General features: G+C 42.6%; 1 non-coding gene across 1 annotated transcript; it reads left to right on the top strand.

Annotated features, from left to right (window-relative positions):
* The first annotated feature begins 7,574 nt into the window (after nucleotides 1-7,574).
* On the top strand, nucleotides 7,575-7,649 carry Trnat-cgu. Its single transcript has one exon. It is a non-coding gene; the product is annotated as a tRNA-Thr (tRNA).
* The last annotated feature ends 13,154 nt before the right edge of the window (nucleotides 7,650-20,803 follow it).

Here is a 20,803-nt window from a genome sequence, read left to right as displayed (position 1 = left end):
ACTTCTTTACAGCCGTTAAAAATGCGGTTCAATAAATCAGGTAATTCAATCCTCTCGTTGTCGTAAGAAGCAGGTTCAATAGATGTAGTATCGATAACTACTTTTAAGCGTACATTCAGCATCTCGGATGGAACTTGAGTTGTGGATAAATACTCTCCGATGCGCGGTGACTGTGACACTGATGGAGTCGCTTACAACGCTTAGCGCCTGCTGTCTAAAAACGCTTCACTGAACCTCCTGCTAATAATTCTGCTTGAACCAATACTTCCCATTACCCACTGGAATCTGTCAATTTCCTGATTGCTCTGAAAAATGGTGACTCATTACGAAAATATTATCAAGTTTTGGCTTTTCATTCTCTTGAATCTCTGGCCATATTGTATTCCACGACAAACGCTTTTCTCCACTTTTCTCAGCTGTTTCTTGGGCCATGACAGGTGTTTCATTTTCAGTAGCTTAAGACGATCCAGAAGAGTCTGTTGGAGGAAGTAGTCAACTTTTGGATTTTCACTATGATCTGTCAATATCACACAGTTGAACTCCAACCACAAAGGAACACAATCAAATCTGAAGAAGGCATTGCCCATAACAAATCTTTATCAATAGTTATCTCTTGGGCTCTTTTGTGTAGGTCGACTGCACTATTAGAAGAATCAACGATAAGAATCATCAAACTTGTTGTTGGTTTATAGTAACTTGGCCAACACCTCGGAAAATTTCATTAAAACGTCATCTTTCCAGAAAGAATGTCAATATCTTTCCTCGTTGCTGTCAAGTGGAAGAACTGAAGAAGTTTGTATACGCAGACTGAAGCGAAGAATTCAAATTTGTACCAAGGCTGGGATTCGAACCCAGGTCTTCCGCTCGCAAGGCAGACACGCTAAGTACGTCACTTTGGCACAGCCGATTTGTTCACCTGCACGGACTAACCTCACACGTCTCCTTCATCAATCCAAATTCCGGTTCACACCTGAGTCCACTTGAGGACAGAGGCGTTGTAAGGTCGTCCATGCAGTTGTACAAAGCCACTACACCAGGATGGCGTAGTGTGTTGCACATCTGCCTAGTAAGCAGAAAACCTGGGTTTGTGTCACAACCATGGTACAAATCATCATTTGTGACTCCAGTCTACATATATACGTTATATGTGTCTCAGAAAGGTCTCTAGAACCATGTAGTATCATTTCAATACCTGAAGAAGTGATTATTTCAAGGTCCTCACTTCCTATATGGCTAAATTAACAGACTATTCCAACTGCTCCGTGCACAGTGTACTTTTTCCTGAAATTTTATCAATGCAATCTAAATTATCAAACGCTATGTGAGTTGTGTGCCCATATCTGTAACCACCTGATAATGTCTTGTTATCTATGGCTGCTGAGTAGCTTTTGCCAAGCCTTCAACTAAATTACACTACTGGCCATTAAAATTGCTACACCAAGAAGAAATGCAGATGATAAACGGGTAGTCATTGGACAAATATATTATACTAGAACTGACATGTGATTACATTTTCACGCAATTTCGGTGCATAGATCTTGAGAAATCACTACCCAGAACAATCACCTCTGGCCATAATAACGGCCTTGATACGCCTGGGCATTGAGTCAAACAGAGCTTGGATGGCATGTACAGGTACAGCTGCCCATGCAGCTTCAACACGATACCACAGAGTAGTGACTGGCGTATTGTGACGAGCCAGTTGCTCGGCCACCATTGACCAGACGTTTTCAGTTCGTGAGAGATCTGGAGAATGTGCTGGCCAGGGCAGCAGTCGAACATTTTCTGTATCCAGAAAGGCCCGTACAGGACCTGCACCATGCGGTCGTGCATTATCCTGCTGAAATGTAGGGTTTCGCAGGGATCGAAAGAAGGGTAGAGCTACTGGTCGTAACACATCTGAAATATAACGTCCACTGTTCAAAGTACAGTCAGTGCGAACAGGAGGTGACCGAGACGTGTAACCAGTGGCACCCCATACCATCACGCCGGGTGATACGCCAGTATGGCGATGACGAATACACGCTTCCAATGTGCGTTCACCGCGATGTCGCCAAACATGGATGCGACCATCATGATGCTGTAAACAGAACCTGGATTCATCCGAAAAAATGACGTTTTGCCATTCTTGCGCCCAGGTTCGTCGTTGAGTACAACATCGCAGGCGCTCCTGTCTGTGATGCAGCGTCAAGGGTAACCGCAGTCATGGTCTCCGAGCTGATAGTCCATGCTTCTGCAAACGTCGTCGAACTGTTCGTGCAGATGGTTGTTGTCTTGCAAACGACCCCATCTGTTGACTCAGGGATCGAGACGTGGTTGCACGATCCGTTACAGCCATGCGGATAAGATGCCTGTCATGTCGACTGCTAGTGATACGAGGCCGTTGGGATCCAGCACGGCGTTCCGTATTACCCTCCTGAACCCACCGATTCCATATTCTGCTAACATTCATTGGATCTCGACCAACGCGAGCAACAGTGTCGCGATACGATAAACCGCAATCGCGATAGGCTACAATCCGACCTTTATCAAAGTCGGAAACGTGATAGTACGCATTTCTCCTCCTTACATGAGGCATCACAACAACGTTTTACCAGGCAACGCCGGTCAACTGCTGTTTGTGTATGAGAAATCGGTTGGAAACTTTCCTCATGTCAGCACGTTGTAAGTGTAGCCACTGGCGCCAGCCTTGTGTGAATGCTCTGAAAAGCTAATCATTTGCATATCACAGCATCTTCTTCCTGTCGGTAAAATTTCGCGTCTGTAGCACGTCATCTTCGTGGTGTAGAAATTTTAATGGCCAGTAGTGTATGTCCTATTGTATGCCCATGCCTGTTCAGCATCTTAATTAATCGCCTAGAATTTGTTTAAGACCTTATAGTAATCTGTGGGTTAAATCTTTCGCAGTATTGCATCTACCTTTTGTACCAGTTTAAATAGTACCGCTGCCAGTGACGTCATTTTGAATGCGATGTCGCCGTGCGGGGTAGCTGCGTGGTCTTGGGCGCCTTGTTACGGTCCTCGCGGCTCCCCCCTTCGGAGGTTCGAGTCCTCTCTCGGGCATGGGTGTGTGTGTTGTCCTTAACGCTAGATAGTTTAAGTTAGCTTCAGTAGTGCGTAAACTTAGGGATCGATGACCTCAGCAGTTTGGTCCCATAAGACCTTACCACAAATTGCTAATTGAATGCAATCTCCTGTTATAAATGTTGGTTTTCAGCGTTGGGTCCAGCAATGAAGTGTGCAAATTCAAATAATTTCTCAGGATGAAACTTCCTGGCAGATTAAAACTGTGTGCCTGACCGAGACTCGAACTCGGGACCTTTGCCTTTCGCGGGCAAGTGCTCTACCATCTGAGCTACCGAAGCACGACTCACGCCCGGTACTCACAGCTTTACTTCTGCCAGTACCTCGTCTCCTACCTTCCAAACTTTACAGAAGCTCTCCTGCGAACCTTGCAGAATTAGCACTCCTGAAAGAAAGGATACTGCGGAGACATGGCTTAGCCACAGCCTGGGGGATGTTTCCAGAATGAGATTTTCACTCTGCAGCGGAGTGTGCGCTGATATGAAACTTCCTGGCAGATTAAAACTGTGTGCCCGACCGAGACTCGAACTCGGGACCTTTGCCTTTCGCGGGCAAGTGCTCTACCATCTGAGCTACCGAAGCACGACTCACGCCCGGTACTCACAGCTTTACTTCTGCCAGTACCTCGTCTCCTACCTTCCAAACTTTACAGAAGCTCTCCTGCGAACCTTGCAGAACGAGCACTCCTGAAAGAAAGGATACTGCGGAGACATGGCTTAGCCACAGCCTGGAGGATGTTTCCAGAATGAGATTTTCACTCTGCAGCGGAGTGTGCGCTGATATGAAACTTCCTGTCAGATTAAAACTGTGTGCCCGACCGAGACTCGAACTCGGGGTCTTTGCCTTTTGCGGGCAAGTGCTCTACCATCTGAGCTACCGAAGCGCGACTCACGCCCGGTACTCACAGCTTTACTTCTGCCAGTACCTCGTCTCCTACCTTCCAAACTTTACAGAAGCTCTCCTACGAACCTTGCAGAACTAGCACTCTTGAAAGAAAGGATACTGCGGAGACATGGCTTAGCCACCTCTTTGTTAAAAACCTTCATGAAGTTCAATTGATTACCTAAATAAAACAGTACTATTAGTGACATATGAGCCAGAGTTCAGGTTTAAATACAAGTCGGTGCCCGATTTTCAGATTCACAGAATATAGCTTAAGAGCAAAATTTCAGTTTACATTCAGAATATAGCAGCTGCTACTTCTTTTTGCTTTTGGCTAACGTAGAAGACTCAGTGTGGCTTCGTACAAGGTTTTTTTTCCCCTGCCTCAAACTCTTGTACTCTCTTCGAACTGGTGTCAAAGTAAAAGTTTCTCTTCTCTGTTGTTGCGAAAGAGGTCATTTGTCTTGCAGTCCTGGGTAATGGCTTAACACATTCATTGTTCTTCCTGTCAAAAATTAGCTCATAGACAGTGCACTGGGTCGAGATATGGGTTAAGTTATGAAAAACATCCTTGAACAACAGCAAATAATCCGTCTATGCAGTTTCTTTACTTGACCAGTAAATGTGCATGAACCTATTGAAATCGAAGAATACCTGTATGTGATTCGTTTCAGAATGATAGCGTGATATGAGTCTGTTTGATACCATGAATCTCCAAAATTTGCTTCTATATCTGCTCGTGAAATTTTATGCGTTATCATTCGAATTGCTGACTTGAGGAATTTAATTTCTAATAATCGTCGGATTACTGGGTGCCGGTTGCCCTCTTCAAGGCATATTCGAAAACAACCCACTGACTGAAATGACGTATTGGGTGTTTGTACATGCAAATGGAAAGTGTTCACAAACGCCCGTCGCGTTCGACCTGGCGACGTTTCTCGACAAAAATAGGGTTTAATTTTCCCTTTGACTCTCGGTTTGAAGGTTTTTCCTTTTGACATATCAAACGTTTCCGTACCAATTGCTCTATTTTCCTTCGTATATTCAATATTCAATAATTTTTGCGGCGCCTTTAGCCAAATCCTATGGGTGCACCAGATTACGTCTGCTTGGCTTCCTTCTGGAATGAAAACACACCAGTCACTGTTCCGTGCATTATGGCGATAAAACAGTACACCATTATGCGCTACATAATGATTACTTGCCATCTCCGTCGGGCTTATCACTAACTACCTTTCTTATGTCCCCTATCTGGGATAATTATCTTGTAGACATCCCACGTTTCTACACAGATGGAGGTAACACTGTCAGTACGTACCATCATTCATTAATAAACTTCGAATTCATTATTTTGACTATCATATTTCTCAGTCTCAGACAAACTCTCAAAAGATTATTTTATGCATGTGCTGGAATAACGACGGTATGGTGTACTACGAATTGCTTCCCTGAGTGTAACCATGACTGCTGACGTTCATTGTCAACAACTGAGACATCTCGCAGACGGAATCCGAGAACCACCACCAGAAAAACTGTGTAAAGTGATGCAACTCCACGATAACGCCCACCCTCATTCTGCTAACTGGCAAAAACATTGTACGGAAGTTGGATTAGGAAGTCATTCCGCACCCTTTTTATTCACGTGATCTTGCGCCCTCAGTTTTTCACCTTTTCCACTCTCTATCAAACAACCTTCAAGGAACTTCTATTCCGGGTGCAAATGCGCTCCGATTGCATCTCAACGAGTTCTTTGCCTCAAAACCTCGGGATTTTTCTAGTTGCAGAATAGTAAAATTACACCAGCGTTGTCAGACTGTGGTAAATTGTTAAGGAGAATGGCAGGTTCCCCATCTGTGTTTCTAATCTGAAAAAGGAAAACCCCCAAGTCAATGGACAAAGCATCCGAGCTAAGGAACAATCCTATGACATGTCAGGATGATACAGATATTGTGAGTTGACCAAAGTGTCATTGATTCTTTCACTGGAATGATAATCTTATTGATTGCTCTGGTATCCACCATCAACCGTACATTAGTCCCAGCTTTTGCTCAGCGATGGTTCAATAACCTGACTTTCTAGCATCTTCTTAATTGCTTTTGAAACAGTAGCACACTTTGGCCACGGAATGGGGTACGACGGCAAACAATTTGGTTCATATGGCATGACATTTGGATGACAAGAATATCCTTTGATCATTCTGAGTTTTGTTTCAAAAACTTTTATGAATTCAAAAAAAAAAAAAAAAAAAAAAAAAAAAAAAAAACACTAACCAAATCGGTCTATTGGTCTTTAGTAAAACTCTGTCACTCAGATATCTTGATCGCAATCTTTTACTCAATGTTGAGTTCATAACTGATTCCAGAATGCTACAGGTATACATGCTCCATCTCTCTCAATATTCGCTTCTGTCGTGTTAATTAATTTTTCTCTAATAAGCATCGGCAGTTTGGCCTTCAATATTCGGATGACATCTGCCTGTGACATGGCGTTCTCCCAATATTTTGTGTGTTCAGGTACTTGTCGAAATATTTTCTAAGGTTTCCCTTTTTGATCGAAGAGGTTCCATGTTAAAAACCTCCTTCCTTAATCTTTCTTGACGAGCATCTGACCAGTACTTAACAAGGAACACACGTTCAAAATCATCATAACTATTATAATAATCAGGAACACTCATTGTCATTACTGATCCCTCTCTGTGGATGCATCTAAGTACAGCTTTTTGTGACTCAGTCCGTGAATTAGGCATTGGTCCTCTAAAAGTTTCAGTGAATTCAATAGGCTGCACAGGTTCCTTATCACGCACGAAAACTTGAAACTGACGGTACCCAATTAAGTTTTCATTCGTCGTTACATTTGCAAAATATGTCACTACCTCTGCATTACATCTCGCATTATGTGACGCTTGCGTTGTCTGATCGACCTGCATTCACAGTACCTTTCTCCGCAACAGTTCGGACTCTTCCCTTTACCTGCTGGAACAATGTCTTTATCAGACTTTTAAATCTCGGACATCTTTCATTTCAACTTCCATCAAACTACTACAACGTGGTTTGGTCGTAAGCAATATCCTGGATGATTCTATGCGTGCATGCTTTCTGCAGCTGGTTTAGGTAATAAATGCATTTCAGCTTCGATGTTAGCAACAATGTCTCTAATTCGTGTTCGAGAAGGTGCAACCACATAGTTTCCTTCTTTGGAATGCACTCCGTTTCATTCTTAGACAAATTCCGTCAGGCTAAGAGTATGATTCATATCTGAAGATGGGAAAGCTACTCTCTCCTTTAGCAATGTACCAAATTTGTTCTGCTGTCTGTTAACTGGCCGGCCAGAGTGGTAGAGCGGTTCTAGGCTCTACAGTCTCGAACCGCGCGACCGCTACGGTCGCAGATTCGAATCCTGCCTCGGGCATGGATCGGTGTGATGTCCTTAGGTTAGTTAGGTTTAAGTGGTTCTAAGTTCTAGGGGACTGATGACCTCAGAAGTTAAGTCCCATAGTGCTCAGAGCCATTTGAACCATTTTTTTGTCTCTTAACTGATACTGCAAAATCTACTTCCATGGTTCGAGACGTTCAACTATCGGTCTTGCTCCAAACGTGACACAATTTAGTGCCCTCGGTGGCTCAAATGGATAGAGCGACTGCCGCGTAAGCAGGAGGTCCCGGGTTCGAGTCCCGGTCGGGGTACACATTTTCAACTGTCCCCGTTGATGTTAAGTAACACCTCTGGACAGCTTAGGGTATTGATTTAATTATCATTTCACTATATCGTGGTGTTGCATGGACTCCACGGGTTCCCTGCAATGTCGCATTACTGGTAAGGACTATGTGACCAGTTTGGATGATCAGGTCTATCTCTTGGTAGAATGTTTCCCTCGACGGTGATTCTGTGTTCCAAGACGGCGGGGCCGCTGTTCACACAGCTTGCATCGTTCACGATTTGTTTCTGTAAAGGAGACCGCTTATAAAACACTAATACGTCCTATTCTTGAGTACTCCTCGAGCGTTTGGGATCCCTATCAGGTCGGATTCAGGAAGAGCATAGAAGCAATTGAGAGGCGGGCTGCTAGATTTGTTACTGGTAGGTTTGATTATCACGTGAGTCTTACGGAAATGCTTCAGGAACTCGGGTGGGAGTCTCTGAAGGAAAGGAGGCGTTCTTTTCGTGGATCGCTACAGAGGAAATTTAGCGAAGCAGCATTTGAGGCTGAATGCAGTACAATTTTGCTGCCGCCAACTTATATTTCGCGGAAAGATCACAAAGATAAGATAAGAGAGATTAGGGCTCGTACAGAGGCATATAGGCAGTCATTTTTCCCTTGTTCTGTTTGGGAGTGGAACACAGAGAGAAGATGCTAGTTGTGTTACGAGGTACCCTCCGCCACGCACCGTATGGTGGATTGCGGAGTATGTATGTAGATTTTCAAATAACTTCCGGGAAATAAGCCAGGTAACACTTTCAGCGGTCGCTGAAAGTGTTACCTGGCTGAATTCCCGGAAGTTATTTGAAAGTTGTATAGGACAGGAGAAACTCAGGTCTGACATATACGTAGATGTATTACTGAGGAATATGTTCTATTAACTTAACGGTATACAACTGCCAGTCGCGTCGCATGCGATGGATGCGCTCTCGGAACAGGGCTCACACTGTACCATCGTGCAGCTGCCGAAATGGAGTATCTCTTCACCCTCAGAAATATTCACGCACCTTTCTTGTTGGTTTAACCACTGCATCAATACTGCGTTTTCTGAGTACTTTGCTGATGCGATCTACGATCCAAGTTATGATTTAGTGGATGGTGTTTTCCCACTTTTGCTGTGTGCGGTATAAATCTTCAATACAATGCTTCTTGAAACTCCTAACATTTTCGCTAACACACCAGCACCAACAATTCGCACACGTTAGACTTCAATCAGCGCGTACATAACGCACCCGCAGCTACAGAGGGAGCTGTTTTCGCCACTGCTGGCACTTGCCTTTCAACGTGTGGTGGGCATCGCTGAGGTGCCGTGCGGGATAAAATACAAGACCGCCATCTGCAGGCTTGTGTGGGATTTGCGTTTATTGTCAAGCACTTATTTCTCGCTGTTTATCCATACTTCCGTCCAGCTGAAGTACGTATGGAGAGCGAAAGTCTAATCCGAGCAAAAATTCTTCGGTAAAGCGACGAAAAGTTTGCGCCACGTTCGGCAGACTTAGCAATCATATACAACCGCTCGCTCACCGATGGATCTGTACCTACAGATTGGAAAAATGCGCAGGTCGCACCAGTGTTTAAGAAGGGTAGTAGGAGTAATCCACCGAACTACAGACCTATATCATTGACGTCGGTTTGCAGTAGGGTTTTGGAGCATATACTGTATTCAAACATTATGAATCACCTCGAAGGGAACGATCTATTGATACGTAATCAGCATGGTTTCAGAAAACCTCGTTCTTGTGCAACACAGCTAGCTCTTTATTCGCACGAAGTAATGGCCGCTATCGGCAGGGGATCTCAAGTTGATTCCGTATTTCTAGATTTCCGGAAAGCTTTTGACACCGTTCCTTACAAGCGACTTCTAATCAAGCTGCGGGCCTATGGGGTGTCGTCTCAGTTGTGCGACTGGATTTGTGATTTCCTGTCAGGAAGGTCGCAGTTCGTAGTAATAGACGGCAAATCATCGAGTAAAACTGAAGTGATATGAGGTGTTCCCCAGGAAAGCGTCCTGTGACCTCTGCTGTTCCCGATCTATATAAATGACCTGGGTGACAATCTGAGCAGTTCTCTTAGGTTTTTCGCAGATGTTGCTCTAATTTACCGTCTAGTAAGGTCATCCGAAGACCAGTATCAGTTGCAAAGCGATTTAGAAAAGATTGCTGTATGGTGTGGCAGGTGGCAGTTGACGCTAAATAACGAAAAGTGTGAGGTGATCCACATGAGCTCCAAAAGAAATCCGCTGGAATTCGATTACTCGATAAATAGTACAATTCTCAAGGCTGTCAATTCAATTAAGTACCTGGGTGTTAAAACTACGAACAACTTCAGTTGGAAAGACCACATAGATAATATTGTGGGGAAGACGAGCCAAAGGTTGCGTTTCATTGGCAGGACACTTAGAAGATGCAACAAGTCCACTAAAGAGACAGCTTACAATACACTCGTTCGTCCTCTGTTAGAATATTGCTGCGCAGTGTGGGTTCCTTACCAGGTGGGATTGACGGAGGACATCGAAAGGGTGCAAAAAAGGGCAGCTCGTTTTGTATTATCACATAATAGAGGAGAGAGTGTGGCAGATATGATACGCGATTTGGGATGGAAGTCATTAAAGCGAAGAAATTTCAGTCACCAACTTTCTCTTCCGAATGCGAAAATATTGTTGAGCCCAACCTACATAGGTAGGAATGATCATCAAAATAAAATAAGAGAAATCAGAGCTGGAACAGAAAGGTTTAGGTGTTCGTTTTTCCCGCGCGCTGTTCGGGAGTGGAACGATAGAGAGATAGTATGATTGTGGTTCGATGAACCCTCTGCTAAGCACTTAAATGTGAATTGCAGAGTAATCATGTAGATGTAGATGTAGACACAGGAGGGCCAGTCGTCCGCTTCCTTTGGCACAACCTATCCTACCAGACTGTTGTTCGCCCTGACTAACATCACTCAATTGAAACTACGCAATAAATGTTCAAAAATTAATGCTCGCCATAAAAGTGGAAATAAATTCACCACTTGCCACGCGGAATTGAATTTCACACGGACGGCACACTAACAGTTATTTTACCGAATTCTAAACGATCCAGGACGGTGTACAGTCCTCGCGAGTTCACTATCCGTTTTCACTGCCAAATACGTGCTTATCACGGGTCGGCTCTGACGTCATCCGAGGCAGAGCGCGACCAGACGTTTAACTGGCGTGGACCTGTCAGTGTCTGAGAGCGAAGTGAACCTTCCTACTGCTTCAGGGGCTGTATTTATAAGGTGCCGGCGCGGACTGCCGAGAAAACATCTGTTGTCTGTCTATTTGCATACGGCGGCAGTCTACAAACGACCGCTATCTCGGGCACATAATCTTTAATAATATAGTTACCAACTGTTTGCAGAAACTTCTTAATTTTTGCTGGTATGCAGATAAGCAGTTTGAAAGCACGTAGAATGTTTCAGCTCGCTAGAATGAAAACTTTGCTTAATAGAATTTATTTAGTGGAACTAACGGTAGATTGTTACCCCTGAACCATACATTTGCTAAGACTTATATCAGTTGCTATTTATGTTACAAGTCTTAAACATGGTGTAGCTTTATTATTTTATATGTTTGATCATCTGGTTTAACCAAAATCCTCTATCATTAAAATTTCAAGTACTTAATCTACAACATTTAGGTACTTTTTAGTTACAAAATTAGTTTTTATTTAATTACTCAAAAACTATAAGAGGTAGATTAACGCGGACTCTCTGTTATTAGTTTTAGGGTGTACTGAAGCATAAAACAAATTTTCAAGTTTCTAAGTCCATTATTTGGCGCCTCTGATTTTTCCGAAAAACGCGGATTCTGGGGTTAATTTTTATTTTATGTTTTTGGAAACCAGCATCACTTATTTATAACTTCTAACTGCACCTTCAGACCAAATTATGGCTTCCTAGCGTTATTATTTAGCGCCTCTGATTTTTCTCTTAAGACGGCATTTTTCCGTAAACTATTAAGTTTAGAGCATCAAGACTTGGTATTTGGAACATTATTACACTGAACTATAATTTAACAAAGTTTTAAACATAAATTTTGATTTTTAATTTCATGCTAAATTGTGGTTGAATACTTGCGCGCTACATGCAGACGCGTTAAGGTGACGTGGCGTTACTAGCAGTGAACTGGGGTAATTCCTGGCGCACTCGCTCGCCTCTGTGTCTCACACATGATTCAGCGCTTGGTTTGCTTCAGTAGGGGCTTATGGGACGAGACGATATTCGGCGAATGGACTGGCCTGCCCGTACGCGCGACTTGAATCACATCGAATGAGTGTGTGATGTTTTGGGGGCGTACACGTATTGCGGTACGTCCAGCAACTTGCAGAGTATGCACTCAACACACACCCTGTCAAGAATTTTGTCGACGATATAAATTATATATGTACACACACCCTATTAAGAATGAGCCGTGGTAAAATTAGCTGTTTTGACGAGCGCGCCGCAGCGCGTAGTGTAAAGCAGTCGCCCTCCGTTTCTGGCGGTGGCGCCGCTGTGGCAATCGCAGTTTTGGTGTCTCCCTCTGGAGGGAAAAGGGAGAAGTTGCCTGCTCACGTGCATTTAAGCGGCGCTATGAGCTCGGTTCGTGCATCTGAGTCTGCGCGTAGGCCGCCAGTCTGCTCGAGTTGCTCGGGCAACGGTCATTGGCGGATGGATCGGTCGGTTGGTCGGTCGCGCACTGAGACACGAGATGACTTGTCCGTCTTGAGCGTCGGAGCATGTGAGGTCCCCACGTGAGTCCAGTGGGCAGCGCCGTATAGAAAGGGGTAGTGGCTTCGCGGTTCACACGAGAGCAAGAGGAGCGAAACCACGACATCGGGCTAGCCGGAGCGAGCTGCGACGCCTTGAGACGGGAGATCGGCGCGCCATCCTGCGTCCGTTGAAGCAGCTGGCAGCGGATGGTTCGGGAGAGCGTTGGGGGTGCTGCACCAGGTCTTCGCCAGAAATCGCAGTTTATTAGAAGTCAAATGATTGGGGATATGTTGTTTCATTTACTTGTTAAATTCGACTCGTTTTCTTGGTGAGGTCACCAGCCGCTTTGTTTTGAAGTCGTCCCACCATTCTTTCCGTTTTTATCTTGCGAGGTGGTACGTGTGTAATCTAGAGCATGTTGTACATTTTATATAAGTATTTTATTTAAATAGTCATTTTAGGTTATAAGGTTGCCACCCTTTGACCGTAAGAGTCCTTCAAAAAAATTGCACTTTCGGTGGCAAATAATTTGAGTGTTGTACCATTTCCATCCCTCTTACGGGGTGCATAGTTTACGTGTTTGTGTCAGTTGTTAAATTTTTTTTGTTTAAAGTAATCTGGTGTGTTGCAGATTTGCACCAGTGTAGTCTTTCAGAGGTTGTTGTGAGCGGTCGTGACTACGGCCGTGTTGAAAGGGAGCAGGCGAGCTTCTCAGCCCGAAGGCTCATACGGTTAATATTGTTCTTCCTGCCTCTAAATAAAATTGTAACTTGATATTTTGAGGGTGGCTTTCTGCTTATAATTTTAAATCTGTATTTGAAAAAAGCTTTTAGAAATAAAATTCACATTTGTTAAAAGTGACTTCATTTTCCATCAGTTACTTCCTGGCAACTACTTCCACTCTCACCTAGTGTGATTAAATGTGTTAATGTTCCTGATGAATTGCTAGTAAATAAAGTAAATTCCTTAAGAAAAGATTTTCAAAGTAAATTGACGGTTCAAAGAATTTTGGCGACGATATTAATTTTATGTGGCAAAGGATCCAAAAAGACGACATTTGACACCCATGATCTGGTGTTACAGTGCCTCCCCGTTAACCGCACAGTATGCTAATACTCATAAAGGCAACATTTCCTCCTTGGGTGCAAGGAGTCCATTTCAAGATATCTGTTTGAAAGTCGTTCGTAATATAAATTTAATGAAATAGCGTAAAAAAGAAAACGATCTTATGGGACCTGAATCCTCAGAGCATACCATGTGTCTGTCAGTCAACAGCCAGAAATGTACACTCTTTGACATAAAACTCGACCGGCGGCCGGCCGCTTCAGAGGCTAAGTCCGCGCCGATCGCGACATGGGACAAAACAACTGGCCAACTCGCTAATTCTCTAAGTCTGGTTATCTGCACAATCTGGCAACACTGTAGACTGCGGCACTTCCTGGAGGAAAACTTGTCCCATGATAGAAAAACACTAGGCTGATTACGCCTGTGGTCTAGCGGTAGCGTGCGTTGTTTCTGTTCGTAATGTCAGTGGATCGAGAGCAGCTGGCATAAAATATTTTATAGCCTCTTCTGTCTGAATGCTGAAGACGTGAATGTAATGGTAGAGCAGATTCAATCTATTTCGCTTTCTGACACACCGATATCAAAATTTTATCCAGTAACGATTATGCGGCAGATTTCCTGCAGACTGTCCTCCTCTGGACGCCGTATGCTGCAAAGCTCCGGGATCCATTTGCTGGCTACCGGGAGCGGCCGTGGCGACAGCAGCGGCGCTGCACTCCCCCGTTCTTTATCGAAAGCGCCTGCTCCCGCTCATCGCTTTTGATGATTTAAAACGCTTTATTTTTAAATGTTGCTCCACAGAAAATTTCTACGATTTCCATTCACGCTCAAAAGCAACGGAGACAGACGCTTTGATAATTAGGCGGGTATTATATTACATTAATCGGCAAGAACTGAGTATGGCCCGAAATTAATTTTATAGACTGGGACGAAATTAAACCACCTCGCTACATTCGATGAATTTATAAATGCTTCATACTTCGTTTCTTTTCCTTTCAAACTCAATTATTTGTGCAACTTTTGGTCAATGTTCGGATGTTTTCGTCAAGCCGTGGTGAGCGTCTATGGTGTAAAGTGTATTACAGTTCTTGTTTCATTCCTTATGGTAACTCTATGCGATAAACTGTGTGAATACCTTGCAATGCATGCTCTGTAGCAATGCAGGAACACCGCACATTTGGAGTTCCATGTATGGGTTCATGAAGTATTTAATGTTGATCGGAAGTGATAGTTGTCATCAGATTTAGAGCAGAAAAATTTGTCGTTTTGGAGGTTTCAGAGAACGGAAAGGAATTGCTAACGCCGGTGTTAGAAAACGTCTACAGTTAAATGATATTGCAAAAATTTAGAAGAGGGGAACTATATTAATCAACATGTGCACTTCATAAACAACCTTCTGACATGTTAGACCTATATGACGAACAAAACTCAAATTTATATCGTTGACAGTCGCTTTGAATCTTTTCAGGATCTGTTTTACAGTGAAGCACCTTGGCATTTGCAAAGCAGACATCCATGATATTAACTTAATTTACTAAGTCGAATCGGACGAAGATTGATGTTTAAAGGCATTCTTCAGATTTCGAATAAAGAATTTTTACTAGCCGTTTTCAACTCCATTAATTAAAATGGAAAATAAAAGGTTGTAGTCAGCGGCTTCCACCGAGATTGGAACTGCTATGTCATACAGTACGACCACCGCAACGCACAAGGGAACCTCTTTTTTTTTAATTTTGCTTTTTTTCTTTTTTTTTTTTTACGATTAGCCCTTTTTTTCTCTCTTATTTTAAAGCCCCTTAGGAAAATGGCAATAAAAAAAGAAACTAAGTGCCACCGCCACTTTTCATCCTATAACAAAAAAAAAAAAATATCTGGTCCACTTCAGGCGTTGGCTCCTGACTAAACCTACCCCAAGAGCTGCCTATATACCAGGGGAAATATGGGAATTCAAGGTTAGGGCTATCATTACAAACAAAACAAAATCTTCCTTTTTCTGAATTTTATTTTTATTTTGATTTTTGTTTTGTTTATTTTTGTTGTGTAATTGATCAGACGCCTTCTGCGCCCCGCTGGTAATATGTTGAGTCACGTCTTCCCGAAATTGGTGTGTTCCGTTCAGTAGTTCAGAAATGTTCATTGGTTCAAACTGGAAACCTTCTTCACTCTTGACTTAACACATTCCAGCTGCGAGGCGGGTCGTGGAAAGCACTCCCAAGGAAGTTCGAGAAAAATTGTCTGTATTTTGGGTGGCGGACAACGACAAAATGACGGTCGTTGAGGTATGTCCAAAAATCGAGTACAGAGTCTACAGTTTGTCCAACTAGGTGGTGAATGGCATGTCCGCGAATCCAATTCACAGCATTGGTCTTTGTCCGAGGAAAATAGTCACGTCCCGGAACTAATAATGAAAGGGGAGTATTCCGATTCAGAATGTCCCGCGTTAGAAAAGTCACAATATGACGAATAACCTCTGAGCTAACGACACACTGGCGACCACAGACGGACTATAGCCACTGCGATGTTGCCTGAGCCTCAAAACACAACCTTAAAGCACACAAACAGGTGTTACTTATGTGAAGAACGCCGTTCTTGGAGTCCAGAAATTAATTATACTTTCTAAGTGTCTCATCTTACAGTGGAGTCTATCGTACGAGTCTTCGATGTGGAAAACGAATGTGAAGTGAATTTAGCGAGGCAACGCCGGCCTACACCCGGAAGTAAATGCACTATCAGAGTGTTGACAAATACTTGCTACGACGCTGCCATTTCTCGCTTCTCTTACGAGGCAGCTCTTCAGCGAAATGCTTGCCGTGAATCTCCGATACGGTCGTTCAGAGTGGAGACGCGCGCGCACGTTTGGTTTTTATGCGGCGTTCTCCCATGATGGTTTCTGACGTCGCCTTGTGGGCTATGTCTACATTTGAGACATTCAATTATCATTAATCCAGAATGATACAAGTTTCAGCTTCCGGCGTGGAAGAAGGCTGTTGACGCCGACATTATATCATTTCAACGTAGGGAAAGCAAAACGGGTCATTCAATGTTTCTCATTCAACATAAAGCATGTGAGATAATTTTCCGTAACGTTCATAATCATCTAAAAATACAAACGGAGTAAAAATATATCTGAAGCTTATTCGAATTGAATATAATGTAAGATACCATACGCTTTGCACCTCGATGTCGAATTTGTCCACGTGCAATCTTTTGCAGCATACAAAAAGAATGTCATGATTACCACGAGAATGAAGAAATATGTTGGTACGGATGGAAGCAAGGAGAGACGCAGTCAACAAATATTCGATTCCTCGTGGCATTCATTTCATTTGAGACGTAAGAAGAGTTAAAGCGGGATATTACTTTCGTTAACACGAAAGATATGCCGCACATATTGATAACGAGGAAGTCTGCGTCTTCATACGTTTCCTCCTTGAAATCTGTATGCTCTCTTGTATACTAAGTAGCCTGATCATTGTTTCAGTAATGTTACCCTCTTGTTTGACCTCGTAACGATGAACAGATTCGAAATGCATGTCTCTGCATGAAAGTAGCTGTTCGAACCCTTCCTGGGTTGCTTTTTGTGTTTTATTGCTTGGAATTCCTGAAGCACACCACTGTGCCTTCTCCCCTTGTGGGTTAGGTCTCAAAACTAAACCGCTTTTTATCCAATGGCATAATTTATTCAGACAGCATCAGCACAAGACTGTCAAACGAAGCCTTCCATTTACAGTTGCAGCACTCTAACCAGCACTGACCGAAGTGTAATCCACGGTCATGGTCCAAAATTAGCAGCTGTCTGCTACTGTGGCAAAGTCCGTACTACACTTTCGAGTCCGCAGCACCATTTTATCTGGTAACACTGTGTAGTTGCAGAGTTGTGCCAGCATGTCTGTCCTCACACTGCCAACTTTATGTATCTCACTTCTCCTGTAGCGTTGATCACAAGGAGCAGAAGTAAATGAGTGTATTCTGCATGACGTAACATTCAGTATTCCCTTCTTTCATAGCCACTCTTCATGTGCATCGATACCAAATAGGAATGTGAAAACTCTTGCGAGTGAGAGAATGACAATAACAATCGTAACAAGAACAATCAAATAATGAATAATGTTTATTCCAACGCAGAACGAGAATGGCTTTAAATATAAAATAAATATCTAAATATAAAAATCTATGTCTATTGATCTTTGAGTTGGCACAATGCAAATATATTCTTAGCATTTAGTTACTGATTCCATATTACTCCATATTACTCATCAATATAAAAAGACAATATTATGGGAATTTAGCAGGATTACTCAACATGAATTCTGAAATTGGTTGACTGACCGCACAGGTGCTAAACGTCGTCAAGAGTATACGATGACCTAATCGCATTAGGAATATGAAGATCGTCTTCGACATCTCGCAACTTTCACATTGCTATCTCCACCCTACTCCAGACAGCTCTCGGTGGAGTTGCACTAAGTTGCCGTTGCAATGTAAGGCCTTCAAACCGACAACAGACCACATATTGAAAAATACAAGCGAGTTCTCTTGCAGCGTAAGCTTATTGTAACTAATCTAAAAATTATTGTACAGGAACATTGTCCTATTCAAAAAAAGCTGTCTAGCAGGTCCTCTAATCGCTCCTTGGTACAGTCGTTTGACTATTGAAAATAGTTCCAACAAGTCACCACTAGAAAACACTGCTCCGTACCGCAATAACTCAAGATGTAAAGTAATACCACGGTACTACAAATATCAGGGAACACCTTATCACAGATAAGACTGTCCTTAAGGCTTGTAAGCTCACATTTATTACAATAAATGACATACCTGGAATGATACCACTCTCATTATTACGTCAGATTGGTAATGCACGTAGTAAGTTCGTCGTATTCATGATTTCCTCTTCAAAGTAACATACCGTACTTATTATTTAACACAAAATGACATTAAAAATTTAAGTTATTCACGAGCAGCTAGTTGAGAGTATCTATGAACTTCAAATGACACGACGAACCGTCTTGTTCCGCATATGGATTCAACCCAGCTCATGCAGACTAAGCAAAGATTTCGTTACTGACGGAAACTAACAGTCATTCCTGATTAAGCATACAGAGAGTGATATACCTCGATTTTAGACAGTATCAGTTAGCAAATATCAGCTTTAAATTGCATAACGCAAACATGTTTAACAGACGCGAATTCCTACCCATCATCTATTGTCCCTGTTAACGAACTACGAGAGATGTTAAATATTGCTTCTTCACAAGTAACTTACTTGAAATGCCGTGAGGTAAAGCTTTGTGTTGGACACGGATTCGAACCCAGAACCTAATCGGATTGCTATCGAAGCACAGTCAAATGTGACATATCAGATTTTCGCGGCAGTAGCTAGATGTTTTAACTGAAATGACGAGACGAAACATTAATTTTTTCCTTCCCAGGACTCCTATCCGGCACCTATCGCTGTTATATTCTAGAGAAAACGAACGTTGAACACGGGTTTGTTGCGCCAGCAGTGATATGTGAGCATGTTTGAACTAGAAATAATATGTCGAAGAGTTCAGCGCTCACTGGGAATAGAGCCCCACACATATCGTTGACTACACACAAAGAGACGTCAGCTACCGAATTTTTCTCCACTAGTTGCTCAGAATAACATCTTGAACTTACAGTCATCTCGCAAATAGTTCTGTGTCTCACTGGGATTTAAAAACGTCAGATATCGTTAGTGTTGACAACGAATGAAAATACATTAAAAATCAAAATTCTTATCCACCAGCAGATAGGTGTTCTCATGCTAGAGCTTGATAATACATAATTAAATCTTTAGTGCCGGGCCAGGATTCGATCCCATTCACGCGTAATATGTGGAGATGTTAAGGAATCTGCAGTTTTGAACAAACAACAAATTGTAGCCGAGCTGTATTGTCACGAAGGGATCAAATTCCGCGTTAAGGGCGGTCTGAGTTGCATTCCCAGTTCAGAACCAATCTTATCGACATACAGAAACTCAGATAAAAGATGGAATAAGTGTCCTGTGACCATACATAGCGTTTGTTTCGTCACTTGAAATAAATAACTAGTATAAGAAAGGTTACTGGTGATAGAGTTTCTACATGTCGCCACTCCAGACTTTATTGTGGTTCAACCTACCGTCCACTTGGTAGAGAAGGAAAATCATCTTTAATGTGAATTTTCAGACCACACTGCCATTACATCTTCTTCACTTGGTGTAGCCAGGAGAGAATGGACTCTGTCTCTCCCTATCTAAAATCATTGACAGAAGTGGGAATCCAACCCAGACCATAAGTATAACAACCTACGATCCGTCCAAAAGACCACGAAATCCTCTTCTCTCATTTTTCTATCGTAACGCCGTTGCGCCACAGTGGATGAGAATTCTGACACACAGTCGTCCGGTAGTAATTTGCACCATGTTCAGTAAATTCATTTACTTGGTTGACCGAATCACCATGAACTAGCTGCCTCGGCTACCCAGTTCATACATTCCACTCTATATTTTGTAATCACCGAAATAAAATCACGTAACTGCCACCTACACAGAACTGCCAACATAGTAGGATGCAGAAGTTTAAATAGAAAGTGTTCCTTTCCACTTGACCTATTCTATTGCGCTATCTGTTTGTAGAAAACGTCGTTCAGTAAGAAAAAAAGAAAAGCTGTAACTGTTTGTCTCTCAGAAGTCAAGACCTGGCCATATGCATAATCTCACAGTGCTGTGGAATCAAAAAGTTCTGGAGGAATAGTTGAGCTCTGGAGCTGTTGTAGCTACGTGTCAGCTAGTAGCGTAGATAAGATTTCGCGAGTTCGATTACATTCAGTGCTACATTTTTAAAAACGCATTTCTGCTGTCTGCTGACGTTGTCAATCTAATGGAACTTTGAAGATACTTCCCTTCACTTCTCAACCCAAAGTAGTCGCATGTGGAAAAAGGGCTAACTACTGTGACATTTTGTTCTGTTCAGGTTTAATAGACAGCAGGCAGCAGATGCATCTCGAAGATGTGTAGGGAGAGCGCATCGTGCCATAATATGTCAGAAAAGTATTTTCTACATTAGCTGTCGTGTGGTAGTGAGATTTTATTCTTCTTCAAACTTTGTTTGACAGCTTTAACTCAGAACAAGTTTTCTACATGCATGTAATCAATAAACTGCACGTGCATTGTCATACTGTCATAGATAACATCAGAGAATTCGCATATATCGTTGATGATTAATTTCTCTCTCATGTTTACTATTGTTTTAACAACACTAAAGGAAACCTTACGAAAATTGTGCACTGTATTATAAGAAATGAAATAAAACTAACCACGATAACCTTACGACGAAAGTATGTTTTAATAAAACCGAA

Source organism: Schistocerca piceifrons, chromosome 7 (genome assembly GCF_021461385.2).
Source record: "Schistocerca piceifrons isolate TAMUIC-IGC-003096 chromosome 7, iqSchPice1.1, whole genome shotgun sequence".
Taxonomy (NCBI): Eukaryota; Metazoa; Arthropoda; class Insecta; order Orthoptera; family Acrididae; genus Schistocerca; species Schistocerca piceifrons.
This window is presented reverse-complemented; position numbering and strand designations above follow the sequence as displayed.